Source organism: Suncus etruscus, chromosome 3, assembly GCF_024139225.1.
Source record: "Suncus etruscus isolate mSunEtr1 chromosome 3, mSunEtr1.pri.cur, whole genome shotgun sequence".
Classification (NCBI taxonomy): Eukaryota; Metazoa; Chordata; class Mammalia; order Eulipotyphla; family Soricidae; genus Suncus; species Suncus etruscus.
The window spans coordinates 82,948,624-82,954,443 of NC_064850.1; positions in this window are offsets into that span (position 1 = coordinate 82,948,624).

Consider the following 5,820-nt stretch of genomic DNA (forward strand, 5'->3'; position numbering starts at 1 on the left):
TATTTGTTGGTGAGATTAAAAAACCAACAGAAAAGACTTGAATGTATTTCCAAAAAAATTAACTAATTAGGGCCTGAGAAGATAAAAACATTAAGCTTTGATGCCATAAGGACTCACCAGTGCTGCCTGGTGTCCCTGGAGACCTGAGGCACATAGGGCCTCCGACAGCAGTACCACCTCCTAGGGCTCTAGCAATGAAATCAGGTTCTTGAGTATTGCAGGAAGTGGTCTTATCCCCCTTCATGTCCCCCTCCACCCATCAAGCACCTTCATCCAGTTCCTTAACTTTCAGCATAAACTTTCTGGAAAATCTGAATTTAAATACGTTTCTCAGACAGGACATAGCATTATCACAACATGTAATACAGCACTACCATTAACTCGCTTGATGTCTGGTTGAGTCATCGGTGAAAAGTGTAAATTTCTGTCTTACAAGGAGGGTAGGGGGAATTCTCACAATCCATGGCAGACATTATGAGGCATTTGAAGAAAAAGACTGGTTTTCCAAAATAAAACAAGATGATACGCTCTTGAATAGTTGATAGTTGACCGGGAATTTCTTTTTTGTTACAAAGGATGGTGAAATACGCTGCCCAGAACTGGTTTCCTGGCAGCTGAGCGCCCCCTAGGGGATGCTCCTAGGAAAAAAGTTTCGATTCTGCTCTTTAGTATCTGTGGGCTCTGTCTGATGCCTGGGAGATTCATTTTCACTTGGCATTAAAGCAACAATAGTTCCAAGTCTGTTTATATCCAATCACATTGAGATCAGTTGTGCTTATTCTCTATGACCGCCTGAAACTTTATTAAAAGGGAGATAACTTTCATTCTCACAATACTTCTGAGAAGGGAATAAAATTTTCCAAAGCAAAGCTTTATGTTCCATTATGAAAAGTATACCTACATAATTCATTAAAAATATCTTCTTCTTCCTCTTTTTATTCTTCCACTTACTTCCCCTCCTGCTCGTGCTCCCCCTCCCTACTCTTCTCCGTTTGTGGACCATAACAGGGTTGTGCTCAAGGCTACTCCTGGTTTAGTGCTCCAGATTTGCTCCTGCTTCTTCTTTTTCTTTTCTTTTCTTTTCTTTTCTTTTCTTTTCTTTTCTTTTCTTTTCTTTTCTTTTCTTTTCTTTCTTTCTTTCTTTCTTTCTTTCTTTCTTCTTTCTTTCTTTTTTTTTTTGGATTATTTGGGTTACACCCGGCAGTGCTCAGGGGTTACTCCAGGCTCTATGCTCAGAAATCGCTCCTGGCAGGCTCAGGGGATATGGAATGCATGGATTCAAACCACCGACCTTCTGCATGCAAGGCTAATGCCTTACCTCCATGCTATCTCTCTGGCTCCATCTCCTGCTGCTTCTTGAGGGATCATGTGTTTTCAACGATGGAGCCCAGGGCTCCATCTTCACAGCATGAACAGCATGCACTCTTGTTTGTTGAGCTATCTTTCAGGCCCCGTTTTCCAACAAGAGCAATATATAAGGTAAGTAGGGCACTTACCTTGTATGCGACTGACCTGGATTCCATCTCTGACACTCCATATGGTATCCACACCCCACTAGGAGTGATCCCGAAGGGCAGAAACAGAAGTAAAACCCAATCATTATTGAGTGTATCCCCAAAACAAATAAAAAAGGAACAAATCCCTTTATGGGAAGCCTATTTTATTATTTGGAAGTCTGAGGTGACTTTAAGCCCACATGTGTTACAGATTTTAGACAGCAAGTGTAATCATCAGTGCCACTGCAAGTATAAAACATGATCTAACAATTCTACTGTTTGAGCTTGACTATAATCTCTAATACCACAAATTATTTCTGCACCACAGACTGTTGACTATGGACAACAAAGTTGGGAAAGTGTGACCCATGAGAGCTTTGTTACTGAAAGATGTAGAGGTAACAGTTTCAGGAGATATGATCCTTGGTGAGCATGTGTGACCTTGACAGTGACTGAGAACATACACTGTGGCCAGAATGTGCCTTGGAGCCAAAGAGTGAGACCCCTCCCTATCAATTATGCATGTAGACAGCACAACTAAAGAACATCTCCTCCATGAGCATATTGGCTGAGTGTATGAGCACAGAACCTGAAGTAGGAAGGACTACTAGCAACAACATAATGAAGAAACCAAGCACCACAACCAGGCAGAGTGTCATTTTGAGTCATTGCAACAGCATCAAAAAGGAATAGGTGGAAAGAAAAATTCTAAATCAAAAACTCTTTGTGTTAAGAACAACACTATTTTATCTATGAATTCTGGTTTCTTGCCATGTATAGAAAAGCTTTTCTCATTTAAAGACGTAAAATGATTTGCTGACATTTATTTGAAAAAAGCTTAACATATGTTTGATGTCTATGTGTGGTAGGAGAAGTATAATTTAATTACTTTTTTAGCAAATTCTCATGAGGTAGGTGTTCTTGTCATTTCCATCTTTATTTTCCCCTGAGGTTCTATTTTTTTCTTTTTAAGTTCTATTAATTTTTGGGGGGGCATACCCAGTGGTGCTCAGGGGTTACTCCTGGCTCTGCACTCAGAAGTTACTCCTGGAGGGCTCAGGAGACCATACTGGATGCCAGAGATTGAACCTAGGTTGGCCATGTGCAAAGCAAATGCCCTACCTGCTGAGCTATTGCTCCATCTCCTCTACTAATAATGTTTTCTGTGGCTTGTATAGTAACCCTTAATTAAGCTGAAGCTATCAAAATTTCTTTCCGCAGGGGGGAAAAATCCAGTACTAGAAAGAATGACAGCACCATGTAGGCTGGACAATGAAACAATAGGGATGATGACCAAAGAAGTTTATAGAATAAATTTGATTAATTTTTATAAAATTGAATAAATATACATTGGGGCTGGGGTGATAGCACAGCAGTGGGGCATTTACCTTGTATGCAGCCTATCCAGGATCTGTGGTGGTTAGAATCCCAGTGTCCCATATGATCCCCCAAGCCAGGAGTAATTTCTGAGCACATAGCAGGAGTAACCCCTGAGTGTCACTGGGTGTGGCCCAAATCCAAACCAAACCAAACCAAAACATTGGTAGCATATTTTGATTATTTAAATATCCTAATTAAAATAGATTTCAGGGCAGTAAATATTTCTATGAGTCAGTAGATGAGCTCTTGGTCCTTCTTGGCCAGAAATTATACTTTTTTCTCTAGTAAAAAAAACTTTACTGAAATAAGCTTGTTTAGAAAATCTGTGTGAGAGGAGAGAAAGTATTAATGTTCAAGAGAGATCATGGCTCCTTCTCAGTAGTAAAAGAAGAGAATAGCTTTATGAGAAGATAATAAACCATTTTTCCAAATTATTTTGGCCTGGAGTTCTCTGCTTACATGAAAATCTAGGCATTGCCACATCACAAGCTTTGAAATATTGATGGTCCTTTCATATTTCTATAAGGAATATTAACTTCTCTGTAGTTTTCCTGTTTTTGAGGAAGTCCATCATTCTCTAGTTTCCACATCTAAGTGGTGTCTCAGTTTCTCCATTTTTTTTTTGTTTTTGGGTCACACCCAGCAGTGCTCAGGGGTTACTCCTGGCTCTAAGCTCAGAAATTGCTCCTGCCAGGCTCAGGGGATCATATTATAGGATGTCGGGATTTGAACCACCGACCTTCTGCATGAAAGGCAAACGCCTTACCCCATGCTATCTCTCTGGCCTCCCCCCTTTTTATGAAGTTCTCCATTTTTAAAGAATTCAGAATTGATATTTTAAAGATCTGTGGACCGTATATCTTTGGGCTACTTTGGAGTTAAATATTTTCTTCTTATTCCATTATTTCTCTAGAAAACCATCACCAGATTCTGTATTAGCCTATAGTTCTCCATTTTTAAAAGGTTCATGGGTCAGGTTTAGCTGATTTGCACTGTCAAAAACAGTGGACCTACTTATCTAAGGGAATAAATTATATTTTGAAATTATATTATGAAAAAAATTAAAGAATTTTATTAATTTTAATACCTTCTATATTATTTAGGTACTATGGGTGACATTCTAAATTATGTGCATACTTCATTTGTTAATTTATTTTTACAGTCAAGCTGAGTTTATACTCAATTTCTTTCTGTTCTGGCATGGCTGTATACCATGTCTGATTATTTTCTTTAAAATACTTGTCAAGTTACATATTTATGAGTTACTTCTTTTCTTTTCTTTTCTTTTCTTTTCTTTTCTTTTTTTTTTTTTTTTTTTGTGGTTTTTGGGTCACACCTGGCAGTGCTCGGGGAAACTCCTGGCTCCATGCTCAGAAATTGCTCCTGGCAGGCACGTGGGACCATATGGGAAGCCGGATTCGAACTGATGACCTTCCGCATGAAAGGCAAACGCCTTACCTCCATGCTATCTCTCTGGCCACTTATTTTTCTTTCAAAAATAAACAATCATATAGGTTGCAGAAAGGGAACGGGAAGAGGGGGAGGTCAAATTTTGTGATGGGTATTCCCCTGATTCAATGTTAATATGTACCTAAAATACTACTGTGAAAGATATATAAGCCAATATGATCAAATAAAAATTAAAAAAAAAACAATCAAGGGCTTTAGCAGTGGCGCAAGCAGTAGGGTGTTTGCCTTGCACATTCTAACCTAGGATGGACTGCAGTTCGATCCCCAGACATCTCATATGGTCCTGCAAGCTAAGAGCAATTTCTGAGTGCATAGCCAAGAGTAACTCCTAAGCATCACTGGGTGTGTCCCCAAAAGCAAAACCAGCAAACAAACAAACAAAAACAATCAAAATAGTGAATTAGATGTTTTGTAACTGGGGCTGGAGTGATAGCACAGTGGTAGGGCATTTGTCTTACAAGTGGCCAACACAGGATGGGCCCAGGTTTGATTCCCAGCATCCCATATGGCACCCTAAGACTTCCAGGAGTGATTTCTGAGTGCAGAGCCAGGAGTAACCCCTAACATCACTTGGTATGACCCAAAAAACAAATGAACAAAAAAGATGTTTTTGTAACTGAGTTGTTCAGATTCTAGCTAAGATGAGAAGTGATTGGCAAATAAAAAAGACACATTGGTTGAAAATGTTGGTGTTAATATAGGTTTTCTAATCAACACCTTGAGTTTTTTTAATTATTTTAAGCATAGTGGTTATGAAACCACTCATCTCCTGCCCTGTTCAGCTTCATGTGGCGAACAAGAACACCGCCATAACAGCCTGTGGATGTCAGAGAGGTAAGCTGTATCCATCCATGAAGGGTGAAGCCTGATTTCTGTCTTGTGCATAGGCACTAGGGAGAATTTTTAAATGGCCTTTACTCAGCTCCATTTAAGGCCAAGAACTACACTGCCTTAATAGCTTGTGCATGTCAGCAGAGGTAGAACATATCTGCCCATGAAGGGTGCAGCCAGAGGAGATTGGCCACTCTGTTTCACTTTGTGGCTGCACACATCTTCTAGTTGATGAACCCCAGCACAACACATAGAAAATAACACAATACAAGTGTGACAATGGGGAAACAATGCAGGCTAAAACCATGTAAAGAAAATGAAAATGGCAGCTCTGATGACTCAAAAAGTGCCAACCACTTATTTAGCCTCTCAGATAAAGAGTTCAGAGAAGAAATATGGAGAATCCTCACAGAAACAAAGAAAGCATATATCAGGCTGAACTAACCAAAAATAAAAATAAAGAGGACATAAAGCTAGAAATAAGAAAGTTCTAAACTGAAAATGAAAAACTCAGTAGATTAAATAAAAAGCTCAATAAAAAACCTTTCTAACAGAGTAACAGCAACTGAAAATAGAATCAGTGAGCTTGAAGATGAGATTCACAACAACACCATACAATAGAAGAGATTGGAAAAGAGCTTTA